At 44.9% G+C, this 27,500-nt stretch overlaps 1 protein-coding gene across 1 annotated transcript in view; it reads right to left on the reverse strand.

The window, feature by feature from the left end:
* Positions 1 to 5,075: 5,075 nt before the first annotated feature.
* Positions 5,076 to 27,500, reverse strand: part of tfeb (transcription factor EB) — a 250,656-nt gene continuing 228,231 nt past the window's right edge. Inside the window, exon 10 of the mRNA XM_078241980.1 lies at positions 5,076 to 5,193. The gene's annotated coding sequence lies outside the window, so the exon portion shown is untranslated. The remainder of the gene's footprint in view (positions 5,194 to 27,500) is intronic.

The following is a 27,500-nucleotide window of genomic DNA, read 5'->3' on the forward strand; positions in this document are numbered from 1 at the left end:
TGGAGATGCCGGCGTTGGACTGGGGTAAGCACAGTAAGAAGTCTCACAACACCAAATAAACCTGTTGGACTTTAACCTGGTGTTGTGAGACTTCTTACTATAGCAAGTTAATCAGGTACTTATGGTTCAAACATTATCTTGATGGTAACACTGGCTGCTGGAGCTATTCCTCAAGTAATCCACATATCTATGAATGATCCGTTCCTTCATGACTGTAACACTACATTCTGCATTCTTTCCTTCACTATTTATGGTATGCTTTGTCTGTATAGCGCGCAAGAAACAATACTTTCCACTGTATACTAATACATGTGGTAATAATAAATCAAATCAAATCAAATCTACTCGCTATGACAGGGATCCAGTTTTAGAGACTATAACTCTGGGGATCTTACTTGATCCACTACCAAAGTTTCATATCATGTACTTAATATGGATTTCTTATGTTGCAGTTGTGATGGTTCATTGATAAGAATCTGAGGCTTGTGTGTTTAAACATAAACACCTTTATTGGTAGACTTTAACCATGTATAATTCCAAATATGGTCTTGCATGGAGCTGTTCCATGCCGGCTTGCTGCTTACCGAGTTCTATTTTCTGACCATGTGGTGACATTCACTCTGTGGGTGGTGCCAGTCTCCAGTCCCAGATTGATGCTTGCCCTATCAAGCAGCTTACACTAAAATACATGCAGGCACATAGCATGACAACACAACAAAGTTTTATGTCGCGGCAGTTCTTTCACAATCTTAGTCTGTCATTGGTGAAGGAATGGTCGCGGTCTCTGTTTCTGGCACTTGGGTCATTTCTTCTTCTTGTAGTGTTTTAATTCAGCATCTTGTTCATTGACCACTTTATCATATTGGTCCTTGAGCTTTATTATTAGAGAGACCGTTTCAGCAAACTTGTTCTGACACGTAATCCAAGTTTCTTTCTCCGTCTGATTCTCCTATCGGTTTTAATGTTTTTACCTCTTCAGTTAATTTCTCACTCTCAAGCTTCCTTCTTCAAAATCCTATTCTCCTGATTCAATTCTTCACTGGACTTGTTCTTAATTTCTAGTAGCTTTTTTCATGAAGTTCAGCTTATTCTACATTATCTCATTAACTTCTGCTTCTTAACTTCATTTTGTGATTTTTTGCAACTCTTTGTTTTAAGTTTGCTGTCAGTTATTTAATCTTATTATTTTAATGTCTTCTCTGGAGCTTTAATGCTTTTTGCGGATTCCTCTTTATGTTCAATAACCTTCAATTTCTGCATTTCTTCTGAGGTGAATCCATGATGTTCTCACTGGACGTTTACATTTCACAAATGGAATCTTCATTTCTACTTGTTCTAACTTCAGCCAAATCCTTTTGACTCCGCTGTTGGTCGGGCCTGTCTCTGATGTGGTGTGGATTTGTTTCCATTCTGCAATTCTCCTGTTGCCCTTCTTGTGGTGTCTTTTGTTGTCTTCTGTGAGGGGTCTTGGGTTGCCCTCCCTTTGAGTCCTCTTTTGCCCACTTTCTACGGTCTTCTATTGTTTCTTCTTTAAGGTCTTTGCCGCCCGTGTACCTTATTTCAGAGTTCCCCTCTATCTGGAGTCTGTCTTTTGCCATTTTTTTAGGGTCTTCTATTAACTCCTTTCTGAGATCTTCCGTTGCCTCTTCTTGCTTATGGACCTTTTGTTGAGAGTTTCCCTCTATTTGAGATCTTCTCTAAATTTCCTGTCCATAACCATTTGGTCTTTCTTGTGGTTGCCACTTTAAGTGCATTGGCACTTTAACTACATTATCTCTTTAAGGGTACGGCCACTTTAAGACTGTGTAGTAATCATTTTCCTCACACAGGCTGGCGTTGTGAGGATACATTCAGCTTCCCTTTGCAGCTGTATTTTACAAGTGTATCAATACAGGTACAGAGTGTCGCACTTGGACTATTTCTATTTGATTAGTCTTAAAGCCACAGCACCGCTTCATAATGCCAGCTGATTATTTTAAGCTTTTGAACTTTTTTAACTGCAGCAATTCTTTGTCTTTTATCCAAATTCCTTCTTTTTAAATTTGAAGCCGCAGTTCTTCTCGCTGCGAGTTCCGCACAGCTATCTTCACTTGTTTTTTCACTCTGTACATTTCTTCTTTAAACCTTTGTCTCTGCCAGTCAATTTTACAGATTTGTTTTTCTACGTCTGTCTTTCAGTTTGTTTAATGCACTGAGCATCTTGTAACTATCCATCTTTTCTGATTCGACATTTCTCAGAGTCTAACAATATCTCAATATCTCAAATGGCTCTGTTCACCCAGAAAGAGGCTTCTGGGGAGTATTCCCTTTCAGATTTCCATTAAAACAGGATGCTAACAGGTGTCGGGCCAGAGTCAGTGTCAGGAAAATTAATCCTTGCCGCCAATGGTTAGCACTGCTGCTTCACAGAGCCAGAGCCCCGACTTCAATTCCTGGCTTGGGTCACTGTCTGTGCGGAGTCTGCACTTTCTCCCCGTGTCTGCATGGGTTTCCTCCGGGTGCTCTGGTTTCCTCCCACAGTCTGAAAGACGTGCTGGTTAGGGGCATTGACCTGAACAGGCGCCGGAGTGTGGCGACTAGGGGAATTTCACAGTAACTTCATTGCAGTGTTAATGTAAGCCTTACTTGTGACTAATAAATAAACTTTACTTTACTTTACTTTAGATGTACTTTGAGAGAATTCATTAGTAAACAAAAAGGATTTATTATTAAGAGTTGTTCAGAAGCCTCATGGCTGCATCTAGCTCCCTACATGTCTCCTGCCAGAGTAGATGATTATCCACTTTGAGTGACAATTGATCACCCAAGACAGGTGACCCTTTTCTGCTGTGTTACCCTTAAAGGGACAATCACCACATCTAGCTTTCTGAGGGGGGTTCCAGACTCCTCCCCCTCCCACCCCCCCCCCCCCCCCCCCCACTTTGTGTGACTAAGTGCTTCCTGTCCTCAATAGTTTCTGTCTATCTGATTAAATCCTACAATTATCAGTAACACCACTGTGAGATAAATTTAAGTCTTCTATTCTCAAGGGAATACATACCGAATCTATGTCACTTTTCCTCATAATTTAACTTTTAGCGGAACTCAGGCTGATTTCCCCTCTCTGTAATAATGATCAGGAGCAGGAACCCTGGCTGATTTCCCCCTCTCTCTCTAACCCAGGGATCACTGGACAGTGATCAGGAGCAGGAACCCTGGCTGATTTCCCCTCTCTCTCTCTCTAACCCAGGAATCACTGGACAGTGATCAGGAGCAGGAACCCTGGCTGGTTTCCCCTCTCTCTCTAACCCAAGGATCACTGGACAGTGATCGGGAGCAGGAATCCTGGTTGGTTTCCCCCACCCCCTCTCTCTAACCCAGGGATCACTGGACAGTGATCAGGAGCAGGAACCCTGGTTGGTTTCCCCCACCCACTCTCTCTAACCCAGGGATCACTGGACAGGGATCAGGAGCAGGAACCCTGGCTGATTTCCCCCGCTCTCTCTAACCCAGGGATCACTGGACAGTGATCAGGAACAGGAACCCTGGCTGATTTCCCCCTCTCTCTCTAACCCAGGGATCACTGGACAGTGATCAGGAGCAGGAACCCTGGCTGATTTCCCCCTCTCTCTCTAACCCAGGGATCACTGGACAGGGATCAGGAGCAGGAACCCTGGCTGATTTCCCCCTCTCTCTCTAACCCAGGGATCACTGGACAGTGATCAGGAGCAGGAACCCTGGCTGATTTCCCCTCTCTCTCTAACCCAGGGATCACTGGACAGGGATCAGGAGCAGGAACCTTGGCTGGTTTCCCCTCTCTCTCTCTCTAACCCAGCAGCTGGGCAGGTCATTGGAAAAACCCAGCTGTTGAAAGAACTGAGACTTATCGCCACGTCCTGGGTGTGGGAAGCCCGTGGATGGTGTGGCTGAGGGAGAGACATGGTTTATACACTGGAATGTTGATAATGATTACAATTGTGATTTAATCAGCATGCATTTATTGAGTCATAAACTATTATAAACACCACTGAGTACGTATTATCATTGATCAGTGTGCAGACTGAGCAATATTACACACAAAGTGATTGCAATCTAATTAAATACAGACATTGTGATACATTGAAAATCACCACTATTTTAAAATTAATTTTGTTAAATATTTCAGTTCTGAAAATGATCCTATTTGTATTTCATTGATGCAAACTTAATGGTTTCGTTAAATGTTCATGAGCTCCATTTACCAGTTATTATGTCCATCTCGAGAATTACTATTCTTGGTTCCCTTGCAGCAATTCCAAAATCTTTGATCTTCCAAGTTACGGCCTATTTTGACACGTCTTTTATTATTTATTTTTCCACTGTTCCTTCCGACTTCTTTCAGCGCAGAATGGAGCTTCCGCAGCTTGGCAGGTGGGATGTACAAGAGAGAGAGGAGCCAATAATATAAATAGGCACAGAATCCGAGGAGAGACATTGGGACAAATGGGTTTTTTGGACTATGGAGTCTTTTGCCGCAGGGGGAAGCGGAGAGAGACCAAGGGGGGGGCTGCAGGGCCAGGGGAAGAGTGTAGGCTGGTGGGATAACTGTGGATTGCCCAAGCTCAGTCTCGCTGAGCTGAGTGGGGTTAGAGGGGGGCTCTGTCCACGTTACAAACCTTCACCAGCAAAGGCAAAAGTGAATAAAGGAAGATGGCAAAGGTGCAGACCCAACACTGAGTCTGGAATTTTACCGCCTTGCCCGTCTGATAACTGATGCATGTAAAAATGGTACAGCAATTATCATGGGGGATTTTAATCTACATATTAATTGGTCAAACCAGGTCGGTCAAGGCAGCCTTGAGGAGGAGTTCATCGAATGTATCTGCGATAGCTTCCTTGAACAGTATATAATGGAACCGACAAGGGAGCAAGCTATCCTAGATCTGGTCCTGTGTAATGAGATGGAATAATTAGTGATCTTGCAGTTAGGGATCCTCTTGGAAGAAGCGATCACAGCATGGTTGAATTTAAAATACAGATGGAGCGTGAGAAGATAAAATCCAATACCAGTGTCTTGTGCTTAAACAAAGGAGACTATAAAGGGATGAGGGAGAAGTTGGCTAAGGTAGACTGGGAGCAAAAACTTTATGGTGGGACAATTGAGGAACAGTGGAGGACTTTCAACGCAATCTTTCACAGTGCTCAGCAAAAGTATATACCTGTGATGAGGAAGGACTGTAGAAAAAGAGATAATCAGCATCGATATCTAAGGAAATAAAGGAGAGTATCAAACTGAAAGAAAATGCATACAAAGTGGCAAAGATTAGTGGGAATCTAGAGGATTGGGAAATCTTTAAAGGTCAGCAGAAAGCCACGAAAAAAGCTATAAAGAAAGGTAAGATGGATTATGAGAGTAAACTCGCTCAGAATATAAAAACAGATAACAAAAGTTTCTACAAATATATAAAATGAAAAAGAGCCGGAAGTAAACATTGGTCCTTTAGAGGACGGGAAGGGGGATGTAATAACTGGAAATGAGAAAATGGCTGAGGCATTGAACAGGTATTTTGTGTCGGTCTTCACTGTGGAAGACACAAATAACATGCCAAAAATTGATGACAGGAAGGCGATGGCAGGTGAGAACCTAGAAATTATCATTATCATGAAAGAGGTAGTGTTGGGCAAGTTAATGGGGGGCTAAAGGTAGACAAGTCTCCTGGTCCTGATGGAATGCATCCCAGGGTACTAAAAGAGATGGCGGGAGAAATAGCAAATGCACTAGTGGTAATTTACCAAAATTCGCTGGACTCTGGGGTGGTTCCCGCAGATTGGGAAACAGCAAATGTGACGCCACTGTTTAAAAAAGGAGGTAGACAAAAGGCAGGTAACTATAGGCCGGTTAGCTTAACTTCTGTAGTAGGAAAAATGCTTGAATCTATCATCAAGGAAGAAATAGCGAGACATCTGGATATAAATTGTCCCATTGGTAAGACGCAGCATGGGTTCATGAAGGGAAGGTCATGTTTGACTAATTTGGTGGAATTCTTTGAGAACATTACATGTGCAGTGGACAATGGGGAACCTGTGGATGTGGTGTATCTGGATTTCCAGAAGGCATTTGACAAGGTGCCGCACCAAAGACTGCTACATAAGATAAAGGTGCACAGTGTTACGGGTAATGGATTAACATGGATAGAGGATTGGTTAACTAACAGAAAGCAAAGAGTGGGAGTAAATGGGTGTTTTTCTGGTTGGTGATCAGTGACTAGTGGTGTGCGGTTGGGACCGCAATTGTTTATGGTTTACATAAATGATTTGGAGTTGGGGACCAACTGTAGTGTGTCAAAATTCGCAAAGTGTGCAGAGGATGCTGAAAGTCTGCAAAGGGATATAGATAGTCTAAGTGAGTGGGCGAGGGTCTGGCAGATGGAGTACAATGTTGGTAAATGTGAGGTCATCCATTTTGGTAGGAATAACAGCAAAATGGACTATTATTTAAATGGCAAAACATTGCAGCGTGCTGCTGTGCAGAGGGACCTGGGTGTCCTTGTGCAAGAATCACAAGGAGTTGGTTTGCAGGTGCAGCAGGTAATTAAGAAGGCAAATGGAATTTTGTCCTTCATTGCGAGAGGGATGGAGTTTAAAAACAGCGAGGTTATGTTGCAACTGTATAAGGTGCTGGTGAGGCCACACCTGGAGTACTGTGTACTGTTTTGGTCTCCTTACTTGAGAAAGGATATACTGGCACTGGGGGGGTGCAGAGGAGATTCATTAGTTTGATTCTGGAGTTGAGAGGGTTGGCTTATGAGGAGAGACTGAGTAGACTGGGGCTGTACTCATTGGAATTCAGAAGAAAGAGGGGAGATCTTATAGAAACATATAAGATTATGAAGGGAATAGATAAGATAGAAGCAGGGAAGTTGTTTCCACTGGCGGGTGAAACTAGAACTAGGGGGCATAGCCTCAAATTAAGGGGAAGCAGATATGGGACTGAGTTGAGGAGGAACTCCTTCACCCAAAGGGTTGTGAATCTGTGGAATTCCCTGCCCAGTGAAGCAGTTGAGGCTACTTCATTGAATGTTTTTAAGGCAAGGATAGATAAATTTTTGAACAGTAAAGGAATTAAGGGTTATGGTGAGCGGGCGGGTAAGTGGAGCTGAGTCCACAAAAAGATCAGCCATGATCTTATTGAATGGCGGAGCAGGCTCGAGGGGCCAGATGGCCTACTCCTGCTCCTAGTTCTTATGTTCTTATGTCTGTGGCTCGTAAACTCCCGCCCGAGGCCAACAAAGAATGCTGTTCTGCGAACCTCGCCCGCACCAATTCCTGGCCGGGCGGGGTGGGGCGGTACAATTCCAGCCTGAGTGAGTACTTAATGGTGAAGATTTTCATGATATTTCGAGATGTGTCATTCAAAAAGCAAACAGGCCGGAAATTCCCCTCTGCAGAACAAACACAAGTGTCCCAGCCAGCATGTGCTCCATTGGCGAGTTATTGGCTGGAGCGTTCCAGCTCTTCACGGTGACGGGGGTTTCTGGTCAGGACGAAGGCCACACCCGCCAAGCGAGGGTTTCCCGGTGAGGTGGAGCAAAGTCAATGTCAAATCCCATTGGCAGCAGCGGGACCAGAGTGTCCCACAGCCGGCCAACTGCGGGCTGCCTCCCACCAGCGGAATGGTGCAGCAGGTAAGCGAGAGAATCCCAGCCATTATGTCCAACACACAGTAACTGTCTTTAAAAAGCAAGGGCTGAGAAATGAGACAGTGTAGAGGGAGCTTTACTCTGTATCTAACCCCGTGCTGTACCTGTCCTGGGAGTGTTTGATGGGGACAGTGTAGAGGGAGCTTTACTCTGTATCTAACCCCATGCTGTACTTGTCCTGGGAGTGTTTGATGGGGGCAGTGTAGAGGGAGCTTTACTCTGTTTCTAACCCCTTGCTGTACTTGTCCTGGGAGTGTTTGATGGGGACAGTGTAGAGGGAGCTTATAAGTATTTGATGGGAAACACAGTAAGGAGTCTAACAACACCAGGTTAAAGTCCAACAGGTTTATTTGGTAGCAAACGCCACTAGCTTTCAGAGCGCTGCTCCTTCGTCAGGTGAGTGGGAGATCTGCTCATAAACAGCAAACAGGGCATATAAAGACACAAACTCAATTTACAGAATAATGAATAATGATTGGAATGTGAGCCTTTACAGCTAATCAAGTCTTAAAAGTACAGACAATGTGAGTGGAGAGAGCATTAGCACAGGTTAAAGAGATGTGTATTGTCTCCAGACAGGACAGCCAGTAAGACTTTGCAAGTTGTGGGAGTTACAGATAGTGTGACATGAACCCAAGATCCTGGTTGAGGCCGTCCTCATGTGTGTGGAACCTGGCTATCAGTCTCTGCTCAGCGCCTCTGCATTGTCATGTGTCGTGAAGGCCGCCTTGGAGAATGCTTACCCGAATATCAGAGGCCAAATGCCCGTGACCGCTGAAGTGCTCCCCAACAGGAAGAGAACAGTCTTGCCTGGTGATTGTCAAGCGGTGTTCATTCATCCATTGTCGTAGCGTCTGCAAGGTTTCCCCAATGTACCATGCCTCGGGACATCCTTTCCTGCAGCGTATCAGGTAGACCATGTTGGCCGAGTTGCAAGAGTATGTACCGTGTACCTGGTTCTCACATGAGATGATGGCATCCGTGTTGATGATCCGGCACGTCTTGCAGCGGTTGCTGTGGCAGGGTTGTGTGGTGTCGTGGTCACTGTTCTCCTGAAGGCCGAGTAGTTTGCTGCGGACAATGGTCTGTTTGAGGTTGTGCGGTTGTTTGAAGGCAAGAAGTGGGGGTGTGGGGATGGCCTTGGCGAGATGTTCGTCTTCATCAATGACATGTTGAAGGTTCTGGAGGAGATGTCGTAGCTTCTCTGCTCCGGGGAAGTACTGGACGACGAAGGGTACTCTGTCCACCGTGTCCCGTGTTTGTCTTCTGAGGAGGTCGGTGCGGTTTTTCGCTGTGGCGCGTCGGAACTGTCGATTAGTCGATACTGTCGATTAGTCCGAACTGTCGATAGTATTTGATGGGAACAGTGTAGAGGGAGCTTTACTCTGTATCTAACCCCGTGCTGTATCTGTCCTGGGCTTGTTTGACGGGGATGCTTAATGGAGAATGTCCATTCTAGTTAACCATTATCTGTGAAAAATCCCGGAAGGGTGCAATATCATAGCTTTACCCATGGAAGTGAGACAAATTCTGAGGAATTGGAAAGTTAAGGGATTCGAAGCAGAGTAAGTAAATACTTTTTTATCAAAGATGCGTTCATTGTATTTTTTTTGTTGTTTTAAGTCTCGACTCTTAACATTAAGATGAAAAGCTCTGCAGGGAGCCTGGGTTGCAATGACACCTCTGGCTGGGAAGTGACAGAGGTGATTATACAGTCGAGGCTGCTGATTATCATACAGCTTTGTGATACAATACAGCCATTATCATAAAACGTGGATAAAAAAACACCCAAACCCATCTCCCATTGATACAGCAATAGCCCTGCCTGCATTCTGTCATAACAGAACCTATTTCCCATCATTGTTCCCCCCAGGAGGTAGAAAGTCTGAAGGCCAATCGAAGAGACTGGTGAATGAAGCTGAAAAGTAAATTACTGCACTGATCTCTTAAAGGCACCCCGCTGTGAGAGCGTGGATCAAGGGAAGCAGAGAGGTGTTATGGTCACAGCTTAGGGAGCTGGGTGGCAGAGTGAGCAGGGAAGGTTCCCAGCTCCAATTCCCACTTTGTGCCGAGATATCTGGTTTTCCGGTCCGTTGTTGGAAGTAGCTGTTGGCTTTTCCTGGACTTGATGTTGGGCCACGATGTTTGGGAACAGTGAGGCGGTCGAGGGGTCAGGAAAGGTGATTGAAAGCAATGACCTCTCTAAATTGTTTCAGCTGTGCATGACATCTTTACATTTGCTTGTGTGGCTCACAGACACATATCTTACAGGGAACAGCTTGAGAATGGCCTCCGCAGTACCTTCTGCTTGTTGTGTGGCAGTGTGTGCAGGGGTGTTGGTGAACAGTTGGAGCTGGGTGTTGTTCTGTGTGGAATCTGGTCCCACATCTACAGATATTGGCACCAAGAGGTAACATATCATTGAAGAAGATGGGCTGGCAAGGACAGCTCCTTGGGGTCTCTGGAAGTATCTGGCTGATCAAGAAAAATAAGCTAGTGCTGAAGATTCCTCTGGTTGCCATTGGATTGACAAGATTACAACTAAAACCACCAGTCTCACTAAACTGATCAAACTAGATTCTGCTCAGGGAGAAAGAGTTCAAGGTTCACTGTAATTCCCTCCACTAAACACTAGGAAAATCAAAGGCATTATCTCCACTAAACTCTATATCCTGACACCAATTCCATCCCATCTTCACTCTCTCAAACCAAACCAGACTGTTTGACCCTATTTGACCTCAAGCTGAACTTTTTATCCCATATCCCCTCCATCACAGGAGACTACCTCCCTCCATCTTTACCTCTCTCTATTTCTGCTTCAGCCCAACTCCGACTAAACCCTCATCCATGTCTTTGTCCCTCCAGGCCTGACTACTCTAACACTCTCTGGGACATCCTCCCATCCTCCAGCCTTTGTAACATTCAGCTGAGCAAACCTCTGCTGCCCACATCCTCATCCGCAACAATCCTGCCTCCCAACACCTCAAATTTAGAACACTCCTCATGATTAAAACCCTTCATAGTCTCATCACTGCTTTATCTATCTGATGGACAGATCTTTGGTAGAACAGCTCGATGGGCCAAATGGTCTATTCCGGCTCTCTTTATATTAAAAAAGCAGCGTTAGATTTAGATTAAAGGTGAGAACCAGTGACCAGGTCCGATTATATGAGCCAATAGTACAAGAAGAATTCTACAGGGCAGAAGGAGGCCATCTGGACCATCGAGTCTGCACCAACCACAATCCCACCCAGGCCCTATCCCCATAACCCCACGCATTTACCCTAACTAATCCCCCTGACACTAAGGGGCAATTTATCGTGGCCAATCAACCTAATGCGCACATCTTTGGACTGTGGGTAGAAACCGGGGCACCCGGAGGAAACCCACGCAGACATGGGAAGAATGTGAAAACTCCACACAGATTGTCCCCAAGGCCGGAATTGAACCCGGGTCCCTGGCCCTGTGAAGCAGCAGTGTTAACCACTGTGCCACTCGTAACTACTGTGCCACTGTGCAGCCCCACAGTCTCACATCTATTATGAAAGGATTTGTTTTATTTGCATGGAATATATCTATTGTGACTCAGTGATCACAATCCACTAAGGACCATAACTTTGTCTCTCCATTGGAGAGAAAATTGGTTACGAATAGCTTGGGAGGCACCACTCCACAAGTTTGGAACATTGGGCAAGGACGCTGGTCTCCATAAACCACCCGCTGGTATGTGGATTGAACCCACACCCTCAGCTTCATTCTGTGTTACAGTCAAACTCTCTCACCAACTGAGCTAACCAACCCCATGGCTCAATGAGCAACACTCTCACTTCTGAAGATTCAAGGCCCATTGAAGAGACTGGAACTCACCATCTGAAGTGACACTCCCCATGGCAGGTACGAAGGCAGTGCTGCACTGTCGGAGGTCACTTCTTTTGGACAAGGTGTTAAACCAAGGCCCTGTCAGGTGGGTGTAAAATATCCATGGCACTGTTCAAAGAGCAGCTCTCCTTGCTGCTTTGACCAGTATTTATCCCTCATTCAACAGACAATGTCATCACTGATCACATTGCTCCTTTGTGTGGGATCTTGCTGTGTACATGTTGGTTACTCCATCTCCTTCACCACAACAGTGACTGTTCTTCAAAAAGTAGGAATCAAGGGATATGGGGAATGGGCACGGAAGTGAAGTTAAAGTCTCATCATCAGCTATGATAGTATTGAATGGTAGAGCAGGATCGAAGGGCCAGATGGATGAACCCCACTATTTCTTGTGTTCTTCATTGGCTGCAAAGCCTTCTTTTAGGAAGTTCTAAGGTCATGAATGATGCAAAATAAATGGAAGTCCTTCTTTTTTTTTAATTGGCCAGTTTGATGTCTACGAGGCAACAATCTGACTTCAGAGGGTAGATTAAGTGGGTTTAATAGGTGGGAGCCACTATGGCTGATATACTGTTTGCTTTTTGTTGTTGTCATTAGCCAAAGTAAACATTTCTTCTTATGTTGAACGAGAATTGGTTCAAACCCCTAATGCTAGCACCAATAGCTCCCATGTTGAGAGAGCTGTCAAAGGGAATGGAGATAAAGGCCCTTCTGACAGATGGTCAGGGGCCAATGAGAGAGTTGTGGCAGACACTGGAGCTGGGCTTGGTTAGAGGCAAATGGAGACAGTCAAGAATCATCAAATCAACTAATGAAGAACTTATTCCCTTCAATCAGTAAGAAAAGGCAATGACACCTCCTCCACGATCATCCTCAACTCCGGTGCCCCACAAGGCTGTGTTCTCAGCCCCCTAATATACCCCTTATACACCTATGACTGTGTGGCCAAATTCTCCTCCAATTCCCATTTTCAAGTTTGCTGATGACACCACCATTGTGGGTCGGATCTCAAACAATAATGAGACAGAGTACAGGAATGAGATAGAGAATCTGGTGAACTGGTGCAGCAACAATAATCTCTTCCTCAATGTCAACAAAACGAAGGAGATTGTTATCGACTTCAGGAAGCAAAGTGGAGGACATGCCCCTGTCTACATCAACAGTGAAGAAATGGAAGTGGCACAGTAAGAAGTCCCACAACACCAGGTTAAAGTCCAACAGGTTTATTTGGTAATGGAAGTGGTTGAGAGCTTCAAGTTTCTAAGCGTTCAAATCACCTACAACCTGTCCTGGTCCCCCTATGCCGACACTATAGTTAAGAAAGCCCACCAACACCTCTATTTTCTCAGGAGGCTAAGGAAATTCACCATGTCCGCTACGACTCTCACCAACTTTTACAGATGCATCATAGTAAGCATCCTTTCCAGATGTTTCACAGCTTGGTATGGCTCCTGTTCTGACCAAGACTGCAAGAAACTACAAGAAATCACAAAGGGTTGTGAACGTAGCCCAGTCCATTATACAAACCAGCCTCCCACCCATTGACTCTGTCTACAATTCCCGCTGCCTCAGAAAAGCAGCCAGCATAATCCACCTTCTTCAGTTGGGAAAAAGATACAAAAGTCTGAGGACACATACTAATGGACTCAAGGACAACTTCTTCCCTGTTGCTGTCAGATTTTTGAAAGGACCTACCATATTTTAAGTTGATCTTTCTCTATACTCTAGCTATATCTGTAACATGACATTCTGCACCCTCTCCTTTCCTTCACTATGAACGGTATGCTTTGTCTGGATAGCACACAAGAAACAATACTTTTTACTGTATCCTAATACCTGTGACAATAATAAATCAAATCAGTTGGCTGTGGGAAGGTGGAGCATGATGAGAACAGACGCATTAGGCAACCTATGGTAGGGAGTATGGGATGGGACAGTTGAAGGTCACATGATGAAACCTTCAAGAAAACATTCATCCAAAGTTGGTAATCCCACTGGTTTGACAGCCTGTATTTAATGTGGCACCTGGTAATCTGCTGATTTTTGTATCATTGCTGGCGAGAATTATTAATCGGCCTGGGTGACCTGAGATAGGTCAAGAGGGAATTCAGGATTACTATTTTATTGACAGGCCTTTGATGCACTAATGTGTGAGGTCAACCTGGAGAGCCAGAAACTCTCAACTTCTACTTGTTTGTGCATTGTCATGAAGGAAGATCTCAGACTTCCCATGCTCCTATGGTGTTACCATGGCGAGATTGTGGAATTAGCCTGCATGCTAAAACTGTCAAGACATGTAAGCAGCCTATTTAGGGCAACCTCTGCCTTCAAGGATATGAATTACTGAACCAAATCTAGAATGATTTTTACAGGGAAATTCATCAATTATACAGCGCAGAAACAGGCCATTCTGCCCAACTGGTCCATGTGGTGTTTATATCCCACATGGGCTTCCTCCCACTCTTCTCCATCCCACTCTCACAATATAACCTTCAATTCCTTCCCCCTCCCCCTCATCTGTTCACTCAGCTTCCCATTCAATGGATCTCTGCTATTCGCCTTAACTATTGCAGGGTGGTTACGATTTTCACACTCTCAACACTCTCTGGAAATTCCTATCTCACAATGTTCAAAACAATGGTGCAGGATTTTACTAAGCTAATTTAAATCGAGGCTTTGTTGTTGGATCAGGAACAGACTCAAGATTCTGGAGTTCAGAGAGGATTACGAGAATGGATAGGCATTTGGAACAGCTGAGGCTATAGTTTCAAAGAAAAGAATTGATGGAGAAATAAGACAGTGAACAATGAGAAGAAGGTTCACCAGTTTCAGTAACGCACTTAGCAGAAGATTTAGACAAGGTCAAGCATAAAGGTCATGAAGCAATTGGCCAAACATTCAAAGTCTCTTCATCCACCGTCTTTTGATGAAGCGGCAGCACGGTGGCACAGTGGTTAGCACTGCTGCCCGGGACCCGGGTTCGATCCCCAGCTCGGGTCACTGTCTGTGTGGAGTTTGCACATTCTCCCCATGTCTGCGTGGGTTTCCTCCGGGTGCTCCGGTTTCCTCCCACAGTCTGAAAGACGTGCTGGTTAGGTGCATTGACCTGAACAGGTGCCGGAGTGTGGCGACTAGGGGAATTTCACAGTAACTTCATTGCAGTGTTAATGTAAAGCCTTACTGGTAACTAATAAATAAACTTTTTTCTTAAGAGAGTTCCAGAGACTCACCATCCTCTGAGAGAAAATATTTTGCGTTATCTCCGTCTTAAATGAGCAATCTTTTATTTTTAAACAGTGACCCCCTAGTTCTAGGTCCCCCCACAAGTGGAAACATCTTCTCCACATCCACCCTTCAGGATTTAAAGGTTTTAATCAAGTCGCTTCTTACTCTTCTAAACTCCAATGGATACAAACCTAACCTCTTCAACCTTTCATCATAAGATAATCTGGTCATTCCTGAAGTTAGCCCAGCAAAGCTCCTTTAAACAACTTCTAACACATTTACACCTTTCGTTAAATAAGGAGACCAAGACTGGACACAATACTCCAGGAGTTGAATAATGTAGAAAATAATCCAAATGAAATGTTCAATTTTGGCCTCTGAAGCTCTGGGTTCAAGTCCCACTCCAGGAGTAGATGACCACAGATGGTGTGTCTATAACAGAGCCAAGCAACCTGTAAATCCTTCCAACACACAACGATGGCAGGAGAAAATCATAAGAACATAAGAACTAGGAGCAGGAGTAGGCCATCTGACCCTTCGAGCCTGCTCCGCAATTCAATAAGTCCATGGCTGATCTTTTTGTGGACTCAGCTCCACTTACCTGCCCGCTCACCATAACCCCTAATTCCTTTACTGTTCAAAAATTTATCTATCCTTGCCTTAAAAACATTCAATGAGGTAGCCTCAACTCCTTCACTGGGCAGGAAATTCCATAGATTCACAACCCTTTGGGTGAAGGAGTTCCTCCTCAACTCAGTCCTAAATCTGCTTCCCCTTATTTTGAGGCTATGCCCCCTAGTTCTAGTTTCACCCGCCAGTGGAAACAACTTCCCTGCTTCTATCTTATCTATTCCCTTCATAATCTTATATGTTTCTATAAGATCTCCCCTCTTTCTTCTGAATTCCAATGAGTATAGCCCCAGTCTACTCAGTCTCTCCTCATAAGCCAACCCTCTCAACTCCGGAATCAACATTGAATCTCCTCTGCGCCCCCTCCAGTGCCAGTATATCCTTTCTCAAGTAAGGAGACCAAAACTGTACACAGTACTCCAGGTGTGGCCTCACCAGCACCTTATACAGTTGCAACATAACCTCGCTGTTTTGAAACTCCATCCCTCTAGCAATGAAGGACAAAATTCCATTTGCCTTCTTAATTACCTGCTGCACCTGCAAACCAACTCCTTGTGATTCTTGCACAAGGACACCCAGGTCCCTCTGCACAGCAGCATGCTGCAATTTTTTAACCATTTAAATAATAATCCTTTTTGCTGTTATTCCTACCAAAATGGATGACCTCACATTTACCAACATTGTACTCCATCTGCCAGACCCTCGCCCACTCACTTAGATTATCTATATCCCTTTGCAGATTTTCAGCATCCTCTGCACACTTTGCTCTGCCACCCATCTTAGTGTCATCTGCGAATTTTGACACACTACACTTGGTCCCCAATTCCAAATCATCTATGTAAATCGTAAACAATTGCGGTCCCAACACTGATCCCCGCGGCACACCACTAGTCACTGATCGCCAACCAGAAAAACACCCATTTACCCCCACTCTTTGCTTTCTGTGAGTTAACCAATCCTCTATCCATGCTAATACATTACCCGTAACACTATGCACCTTTATCTTATGTAGCAGTCTTTCCTGCTCTGTTTTGTGGTGGAGTCTCTACCTTCACTATTCATTGCTCCGCACTACACGTGTATGCAAAAGTGTCTCTTGCCCCTGCAACTTGAACTTCCTCACTCTCTGCAACACAACATCACCAGAATGTGAAGATTTGGAGCAGTGAACTTTGGGCAGGAAATGACATTATATAAGGACTAATCCTGCTGATATAGTTGCTGTCTTTATTCAAAAGGTGCTTAAAGCTGAGGAAGATTACAATGGAAATGTTGCCTCTTGATTGAAAGTTCTTTTTAAGCCTTAAGGTGAGGAATCACAAAGTAGGCACTGTATAAGATATGCGTATAAGCTATGGGTTTGAGCTATGGGTCTAAGTAATGGGTAATAACAAATACTAGGTAAGAGAGTGAAGGTTATGCGTGAATGGACAGTGAACAGAGATTGATGGTATTGCGCAGGAACAATTTAGAAGAGTTAGGAACGTGGCCTGGTGTTGTGATACATCAGGTGATGCACACAATATCACAAAACCAAATTACCTGGCCATTACCACATTGCTGTTTGTGAGAGCTTGTTGTGTGTACATTGGTTTCTGTGTTAATGACATGACATGTATGTAGGAGTGCTGACGTGATCGTGTCGCATTACCGCATTATCCCTATAGAATTACAACACACTAGAAACCCTTGCAACGTGTACTCTTGTTTGGGCTAGCATGTATAGTTAAGATGAAACACTTACCCAACTGTTGAGTCTTTTGTACATGAGGCATTCACGAGGGCATTAGATGATTATTTGAATAGAAACAATGTGCAGGGCATGGGGAAAGGGCAGGAGAATGACACAAAGTCATGATGCTTGTTTGGAGAGCCAGTGCAGACACGATGGGCCGAATGGTCTTCTCCTGCACCACGACAATTCAATGATTCTGTGAATTGCTTTTGCTATCATAGTCATAGAGATGGCCTGTATCGATGATTTCATGAATGAAATATATTGAACAGTATAATGCATTAAAATAGAAGATACGATTCAGACACTGAGGCGTGGTTTACAACAGGTTCACCCGGACATGAGTCTAATGTGGGGTCTCCTCAGGGGCGTAAAGGTGTGTAAAGCTCCCTGGGGGTGAGGAATATGGCCGGGCAGTGCCCTGGCAATGCCCCCAGCACTGAAGCATGCCCATACCAACCTGACAGTGCCAACCTGTGCCAAGGGACAAGCTGTGGACAAGCCTCAGTGGAGCCTCATGGGAGGAGGAGGGTGGGGGAGGGGGGGATTCCCAGTTTGGGGATTTATACAGATGTGGAATAGGAGTGGACAGAGGAGTAGGGGATGCCAGGAATGACCATTTGGGAGGGTAGGAGAAGGGACTAATGATTGCAGGAAGGGGAGGAAGGGGCGGTGAATGAGCCAATGGTTGTGAGGTTGTGGGGATGGTGGGGGGGGCGGGGGGGTGGGTAGAAGCGTCTGATGATCGCTGGTGGGGGGGGGTTGGTGGTTGGACTGAATGCTGGCTCCAATCGGCAGTGGGGAAGGGAGTTCTTGAGGCCTCCATGCGGGGAGTGGGGGAGGATTATTGCAGCTCTGATTGGGATGTGGCGCCCCGATTTTGAGCAGGTGGGTTTTGCTGGCGCATTTAGGCCTCATCCTTAATTTTCTTTTTTGCAGAGTGTGTGGAATCTAGAGAGAAACACACCGGTTTTCTCACCGCTCTCCCATTGTTTGGTAACATTTTGCCCATTATTTCCTAGTCCTTGAACTGTAATCAGGATTGCACAATGTTCAGCACCATTCGCAGTTCCTCAGACACTGAAGCAGTCCATGTTCAAATGCAACAAGATCTGGACAATATCCAGGCTTGGGCTGACAAGTAGCAAGTAACATTCATGCCACACAAATGCCAGGCAATGACCATCACCAATAAGAGACACTCTAACCACCGCTCCTTGACATTCAATAGTGTTACCATCACTGAATCCCCCACTGTCAACATCCTTGGGGTTACCATTGACCAGAAACTCAACTGGATTCACCACATAAACACAGTGGCTACAAGAGCAGGTCAGAGGCTAGGAATACTGCGACGAGTAACTCACTTCCTGACTCCCCAAAGCCTGTCCACCATCTACAAGGCACAAGTCAGGAGTGTGATGGAATACTCCCCACTTGCCTGGATGGGTGCAGCTCCAACAACACTCAAGAAGCTCGACACCATCCAGAACAAAGCAGCCCGCTTGATTGGCATCACATCTACAAACATCCACTCCCTCCACCACCGACGCTCAGTAGCAGCAGTGTGTACTATCTACAAGATGCACTGCAGCAACTCACCAAAGATCCTTAGGCAGACCTTCCAAACCCATGACCACTTCCATCTAGAAGGACAAGGGCAGCAGATAAATGGGAACACCACCATCTGTAAGTTCCCCTCCAAGCCACTCACCATCCTGACTTGGAAATATATCGCCGTTCCTTCACAGTCGTTGGGTCAAAATCCTGGAATTCCCTCCCTAACGGCATTGTGGGTCATCCCACAGCACGTGGGCTGCAGCGATTCAAGAAGGCAGCTCACCACCACCTTCTCAAGGGGCAACTAGGGATGGGCAATAAATGCTGGCCAGCCAGCGACACCCATGTCCCACAAATGAATAAAAAAAATAAGGCTGTTATACTCTCCTGCACGAGAGTCTTGTTGGTGTTGTGATTCTCTGTTGCTGGTGATGGGTGCTTGGCTGCAATATTGTTGAAATAAGAATGTACTGAGTATCCTTCTTTTATTTGTTCCTTTCGATGTGGTGTTGCTGGTAAGATTGGCATGTCTTGTCCATTCTTAGCTGCCCCTGGAGGAGGAGATTCTCCTTAAACTGCTCCATGTGATGAAGGTGCCCCGACAATGCTCTGACGTCAGGAGTTCTGACCCAGCGACGATGAAGCAATGGCTGATGTGTGACTCCAACAGGAAGTTGGTGGGGACCATGTTCCCAGGACATTGGATTTTATTTCAGTGGAAAAGGGTTTTTTTAATTCATTCATGGGACTTGGGCATCGCTGGCTGGCCAGCATTTATTGTCCATCAGGGGAACAGCAGGTGCTACAGAACCAAACTCCCATCTGCCATTGAGGAGGGCAGGCTTGGCACACGGCACTGACCTTGACCTGGTTGTAATAAACTCCTTTCCGTACCCAGCATTCCACAACTAACTTGGCGAGGTAGGCAAGCCGTGTGCTGGGAAGGGGGAGCTGGAGGTCTCGAGACATGGGGGCACCCGTTTTTTGAGCTCACTCTTTCCAGTTGTTTAAAAACTACCTTGTTATCAAGGAGACCTCTTCAAACACATCTGCACAGTAGGATTATACCCGACCTTGTTGCTAATGAGCTCTACAGGAATCTGGAGCTGGGGTGTTAGGCAAATTAATTTGTTCATTCCAGGCTCTGATTACCTTTAGGTGTGAGCACCTACCCTCTCAGTTGCCGCGTTGCCCTGTGGCTAGGGTAGGGGATGGTGGAGCGGGAAGCCTGCGTGTCTTTTTAAACGGAGAATCAGACAATTCAGAACGAGAGTCGATCCAAACAAGGGCAGTTTCTGCATAGACTCTGCACGCCATTTCTCAATTTTCTTTTTGTGTGAAAGAAGTGTCCTTTGTGTTGGTGGGAAGTGTTACAACTGTCATTTGTGGGTAGAGGGAGTGAAATGAAGGTTAATTTCAATATATCACCTACAGGACAATCATTATCAAGGAATCAAAAAGTAAATTAAGGCCCAGAAATAGATTCCCCACTGCCTTACTCCGCAGCAGGCATGCTGCAGGGAATTGAGAGATCCTCTCTCCTCATTATAACAGGAAAATAGCAGAGAATTTCATTAACTCAACTAAAGATACACTTCACAAGGAAGGTATGTATAATTTTAATGACAGCGGGAGGCAATTTAAGCAGGCTGCGAGTCAGATCCAACACTTTGTATGAACATTATTAATTTCACACCAGCTCTTCACTGTATCTCGTGCTATCTCCTAGTCAAAAGGTAACCACTTGTGTATGAGAGATTTATCAGGTTTCAATACTTATCAGTAAATAACTACTGATTAATGGGTCACTCGTTTTAAGAAACGGATTTGTGCACATGTAGCGTGTGTTTGCTGACAGACTGCGTCATACAATCACAAGGCCATTCAGCCCAATACGCCTGTGCTAGCTCTTTGGTAGAACTACTGAATTAGTCTCACTCCCCAGCCCTGCGATTCTTTCCTTTTCAAGTAGCTATTTTCCAAGTTATTATTAAATCTGCTTCCACCACCTTTTCAGGCAGCCTACTCCAGATCACAACAACTCGCTGGGTCAAATATCTTCTCATCTCCCCTCAAATTCTTTTGCTAATCGCTTAAATATTTTTTTCCCTGGTTACCTATTCTCCTATCGTTGGAAACTGTTTCTCCTTATTTTCGCTATCAAAACCCTTAATATTTTGATCACCTCCATCAAACCTCCCCTTCACCTGCTCTGCGCGAACCCTCCCCTTCACCTCCTCTGCACCACCCTCCTGAGGGCAATTAGCGATGGGCAATAAATGCTGACCTAGCCAACAATGAATAAAAAATCTGAGATGAACAATCCCAGCAGACACAAAGGGCTGAATGGCCTCCTTCAGCATCATAACAATGCTGTGATTCTGTCAGCTTCTCCAGTCTGTCCACATAACCAAAGCCTCTCATCCCAGATACCATTCTGGCAATCACTTCCACACCCTCACCAAAGCCTCTGCATCCTCCAAAAGGGTGAAGCTCCGAATTGGACACAATACTCTCGCGAGACCTAACCGGTGATTTGTGTATCTTCATAGAAACATAGAATCCCTACAGTGCAGAAGGAGGCCATTTGGCCCATCAAGCCTAAAACTACACCAATCCCACCCAGGCCCTACCCCCACAACCCCACTTATCCATCCTGCTGGTCCCCCTGACACTAAGGGGCAATTTAGCACAGCCAATCAACCTAACGTGCATATCATTGGACTGTGGGAGGAAACTGGACCACCCGGAGGAAACCCACACAGATACGGGGAGAACGTGCAGACTCCACACAGACAGTGACCCAAGCCGGGAATTGAGCCCGGATCCCTGGTGAAGAAGACTCAGGAGGAGAAACACTGGGAGAATAAAAAACTGTTTAAAAAATACTTTGAAAGTTTTTGTATAATGATTGTAGTAATATCGGAGAGGCAGAAAAAGGCATTGTTTAATCAACAACGATTCAGTTAGATAATGTAGAGTCTGTTTGCTTTCTGAATCTTCTTCACAGCTTTGACCAAGATTTTGGTCACCTGTCCCAATATCTTAGTATCAAATTTTGTTTGCTAATTGCTCCTATATTTTGCTACATTAAACTATATAAATTTGGAAGGCAGGGCACCATGACAGTGGATGGGTCAGATAGCATGTGGGGGAAGGGATGTGATCATGTGATGAAATGTTCAGGAATATATCTGAGCAGAGTAGTGTAAGATAAGGTATCTGGCATAGCAAGGGTTAATGTGGGAGTTGAAAACTGCCCAAAGTGTGATATAAAGACACACAGGACCTGACACTTGGATCAGTTGTGGACTGGATAGGGACCTATGTAGAAGCAAGCATGGAGTTTACTCATAGCTTGGGCAATCCCCTGTATATATGCACAAAATTAAGTGATATCAACAAACAGTTAATTTTCAACCACACAAGACTCAGAACCTCTTTGTGAGACCGACTGAACGTACAGTATGCAACATGGTGGCAACGAATAGAAAAAAACAGAACCTCAGAGAAGCTGCAGCAGGAATTCCAAAGCTGGAAAATGAAAGGAGCAGCGTTGTGACTGAAAGCAGTTGGAGTGAAGACACAGAGGGAGATTGTCGGGAAGAAGCTCCATTTCAGAATTGGAGGCAGAAAGATTCCGTGGAGGGTCCATTATGAATGGCCACAGAGCGCAGAGTCAAAGGGCCGAGCAGAGGTGTGAACAATGTTACGTTCTCAGACAGTACTTGTTTAAAAAGCTTCAGTGCCGCATAAAAAAGGTCAGAGCAGCGAGTTTCTGAAATCACCAGGGCCAGCCCGAGTTGAGAACCAGCGCCAAATCACATGGCAGCCCAGCCCCTTGTGAGAAATAAAAGAAAGAGGTTTAAAAACCTCAGCCAAAGCCGGGAATCGATTGTAAAGCTCCCCAAAATCCTCCAATATCACAGGGAGGGCCCAGCATAGTCGATTGAGTGAATCACGACACAAACTAACGACAAAGAGACTGGGATCTCCATTGCCACGGGAACCTGCCAAAACGTGACAATCACGGGAAAACTCTTTGAGAAAATGGTTACTGTGGCGACAACTTCATAATAGGGCATAGGTTTAAGGTGAGAGGGGAGAGATACAAAAGTGCCCAGAGGGGCAATTCTTTCACACAGAGGGTGGTGAGTGTCTGGAACAAGTGCCAGAGGCAGTAGTAGAGGCGGGTACAATTTTGTCTTTTAAAAAGCGTTTGGACAGTTACATGGGTAAGATGGGTATAAAGGGATATGGGCCAAATACGGGCAATTGGGACTAGCTTCGGGGTTTAAAAAAATAGGACGACATAGACAAGTTGGGCCGAAGGGCCTGTTTCCATGCTGTAAACCTCTATGACTCTATAATCTACACAACAATTAAAGCTGTACTCACCAGAACTTTAAAACAACCATGGGCTACAAACTCACATTGCCAGACCAATCCAGACTGATCCACGGGTCAGACCAAATGCAAACTTGGAACTTTAGCAGAATAAAATTCTTAAGTTACATGATAAAAAGACAGAAGCTGAACAAGCGAATATGCTATTCTATTCAGTAGGTCCGATAGCCGATGATATTATTGAGAGGCAAGGAACAAATAAATCCTCAAATAAACTTAATGAAGTTTGAAAATTCTTTGATACATATCTCAATCTATCGAGCAACAAAATTTTAAAGAGTGTGAAACTCAACAAACATGTCCAACAGCCCAGAGAATCAGCTGACTATTTTATAAATTAATTATACAGATTTCTCGAATATGGTGATCTTGCATCAGAATCCATAAGATGATGCCCTTTGAGGTATAGTCCAGGCAAAGGAAGATGTGATTTGTTTATTTATTTGATTTATTATTGTCACGTATTAGCATACAGTGAAAAGTATTATTTTTTTTGACCGCTATACAGAGCATACCGTTCATAGAGAAGGAAACGAGAGAGTGCAGAATGTGGTGTTACAGTCATAGCCAGGGTGTAGAGAAAGATCAACTTAATGCAAAGTAGGTCCATTCAAAAGTCTGACAGCAGCAGGGAAGAAGCTGTTCTCAAGTCGGTTGGTACGTGACCTCAGACTTTTGTACCTTTTTCCCGACGGAAGCAGATGGAAGAGAGAATGTCCGGGGTGCGTGGGGTCCTTAATTATGCTGGCTGCTTTGCCGAGGCAGCGGGGAGTGTAGGCAGAGTCAATGGATGGGAAGCTCTAGGTCTAGATCTAGTCTGATCTGACTCTAGAAAAGGCCATCCAAATAGTCGGATAATCTGAAATCTGCCAACAACATCATTTTAAGTGGTGGTAGTGAGTCATAGCACAGAGCAACCCCAAATGTTCGACTAATAAAGCACCAAAGGGACTGAGAGACTCCAGGCCAAAGAAGTCAATACCCAAACTGACCACAAGAGGGTGGAAGACCATGTCAGGGCTGTGGAACCAAATAACAGTAAGAAGTCTCACAACACCAGGTTAATGTCCAACAGGTTTATTTATCAAATAACCACAGCTGAGAGCAATATTCAGCAACCTGAGGGCAGGGTTTCCATAGCAACTGCCCGGGACACTGCGAAAAGCTATCTGAAGTGAAAGCCGATTGGAGGAACCCAACACTATCCATGAGATTGAAGTCCCACACCAGAAAGTGACCCAGCCGTGTTTTTTTAGGTGAGGTCAAGGATGTGGATTCTCTTTTTTGGAATGCTGACATCTCAGCAAACAGTCATGTCACTGACTTCAGATTGGATTTGGGATCCAGTGTTACAATAATCTCAGATAAGGAACCGCAGCTGAGAATCCTTTGACTCTGAATGACAGACACACCATTGGACGAATCCAAGTTCCAGTCATAGACATGATCCTCCAATCGCTGAGGTACAGCGACAAGCAGATGTTCAAAGTCATGTACATCATCCAAGACAAATCTTTTTTCTCTTTTTCTGTTTTGAGTTGAGATGTCCGTGTTACCCTTCACCTTTTTAAAATTGTGGAAGACGTAATGACAATCTCTGTCATCACCTAGACAAAGCTGCAAGTTCCCACAGGACCCACCAATAAAGAAACTCTCGATTGGATTTCAGCTCTGAACTGTCCTCACTCTTCACGGAGCCGGTTTCCAGGCGACAGAAGCTGCCTTTTGGTCAGAGCAGCGAAACATTCAGATAATCAGCACTGTAGCTGGAGTGGCAGACACACATGACAATAGCCAGAAACACAAGGATGGGCCCCGACCTCAGACTCCAGTTGTTGCTGTCGTACTGACTGTTAACATCACAGCACAGACACTGTAACCTCCAGCCAACGCACAAAGCAGCAAGGTGATGCTGGAGCAAGTGAAAACCAACTGGCCAGAGCATAACTCAGTGAGGCACAGAGTCACATGGAACAACACAATGTCATTCGATTTGATTTATTATTGTCAAATGTATTCACATACAGTGAAAAGTATAGTTTCTTGTGCACTATACAGACAAAGCATACCGTTCATAGAGAAAGAAATGAGAGAGTGCAGAATGTAGTGTTACAATCATAGCTAGGGTGTAGAGAAAGATCAACTTAATGTGAGGTAGGTCTATTCAAAAGTCTGACGGCAGCAGGGAAGAAGCTGTTCTTGAGTTGGTTGGTACGTGACCTCAGACTTTTGTATCTTTTTCCCGACGGAAGAAGGTGGAAGAGAGAATGTCCGGAGTGCGAGGGGTCCTTAATTATGCTGGCTATTTTGCCGAGACAGCAGGAAGTGCAGACAGAGTCATAAGAACATAAGAAAGAGGAGCAGGAGTAGGCCATCTAGCCCCTCGAGCCTGCCCCGCCATTCAATAAGATCATGGCTGATCTGATAGTGGTTTAGTCAGTGAGTCAATGGATAGGAGGCTGTTTTGCGTGATGTATTGGGCTACATTCATGACCTTTTGTAGTTTCTTGCGGCTTTGCACAGAGCAGGAGCCGCCCCAAGCTGTGATACAACCAGAAAGAATGCTTTCTATGGTGCATCTGTAAAAATTGGTGAGAGTCGTAGCTGACATGCCAAATTTCCTTAGTCTTCTGAGAAAGTAGAGGCGTTGGTGGGTTTTCTCAAATATAGTGTCGGCGTAGAGGGACCAGGACATGTTGTTGGTGATCTGGACACCTAAAAACCTGAAGCTTTCAACCATTTCTACTCATGATAGTAACCAAACTGTAAGGTGAGCTCACTGATGGGAAACATCTAAATGACAGGGAGAGAGAGAGAGAGAGGAAAATGTTCATCTCCCTCAAAGATCACAATGGACCACATAGGAAAAGGAAAACTGTGTTCGGACCATGAATGAATGGGGTGAACACTCTCTCTTTATTTATAAAATCAGAGACTTGAAGGGGGAGAAGGGGTAGCAGGATTGTACTGTAAATATATTTGGTAATGATTTGAGATGGTGTCGTATGAGGTATTTGTCATTGCAAGGGGGAATGTGAAAATGGAAAACAGTACCGCCCACATGTGATGTAAAAAGACACATGACCTGAGACTACGATCACTTGTGGACTGGACAGAGACCTGTGTAGAAGCAAGCATGGAGTTAGGTCATAGCTTGCGTTTTACCCTGTAAATATGAACATAGTTAGGTGTTACCAATAAACAGTTAGTGTTCAACCAAAAAAGACTCAGAACCTCTCTGTGAGAACTACTGAAAATATAACATATAACACACAGGACACGGTTCAAGACGGCAGCCCTCTGCCCTTGAAGGGCACTTAGTAATGGACAGTAAATGATGGCCTAGCTCCAGAAAAACATAATAAAAACAGCTTAAAATCCAGGTAGTTCTCCCAGTTGGTTGAGCATAAATTTTAGTTGACAGAAGCCCTGGAGTGAGAGTGCAGAATAAACACACCCAGAAACATACAAGTTCAGACAAGGCACACATGATGTTAGAAAAATAAAGAGCACAGATTACTTGGGAGAAATCTTACAAGAATAAAGGGTTCTCTGAGGTGAATGTAATACTGTGCAAAAACATCTAAAAGCCATAATTAGTAGGTCAAAGAATGATGCAGGAGGATAAATTTAACCTGCATCATTTCACATCCATAGCCTCCTTGTTTTAGTTACAATCAGTTGCTCTGAATCTGGAAATGTGCCAGGAGGCATGGTGGCCGCGGCAATGGTTCATCATTCTGAGTGCCCGCAAATGTTAGTCACAGCACAAATCAATTCCAGCCTCCCAGATTGCCTGGATCCACCACAATTCACCTATCACTGCAACAGGTCCACAGCAGGCACCATCTCCCTGGCCCTGCACTCAACCCTGGAACACCTGGATAACAAAGACACCTATGTCAGACTCCTATTTATCGACTCCAGCTCAGCCTTCAACACTATTATTTCCATGAAACCCATCTCCAAATTCTGTGTCCTGGGCCTGGGCTCCTCCCTCTGCAACCTCATCCTGAACTTCCTAACTCACAGAATATAATCAGTAAGGATAGGCAACACCACCTCCTCCACGACCATCCTCAACACCGGTGCCCCACAAGGCTGTGTCCTCAGCCCCCTACTATACTCCTTATACACCTATGACTGTGTGGCTAAATTCCCCTCCAATTCAATTTTCAAGTTTGCTGACGACACCACCGTACTGGGTCGGATCTCAAACAGTGACGGGACAGAGTACAGGAATGAGGTAGAGAATCTGGTGAACTGGTGCGGCAACAATAATCTCTCCCTCAATGTCTACAAAATGAAGGAGATTGTCATCGACTTCAGGAAGCCTAAAGGAGAACATGCCCCTGTCTACATCAATGGGGCCAAAGTAGAAATGGTTGAGAGTTTCAAGTTTTTAG

The sequence above is a fragment of the Mustelus asterias genome, chromosome 25 (assembly GCF_964213995.1).
Source record: "Mustelus asterias chromosome 25, sMusAst1.hap1.1, whole genome shotgun sequence".
Classification (NCBI taxonomy): domain Eukaryota; kingdom Metazoa; phylum Chordata; class Chondrichthyes; order Carcharhiniformes; family Triakidae; genus Mustelus; species Mustelus asterias.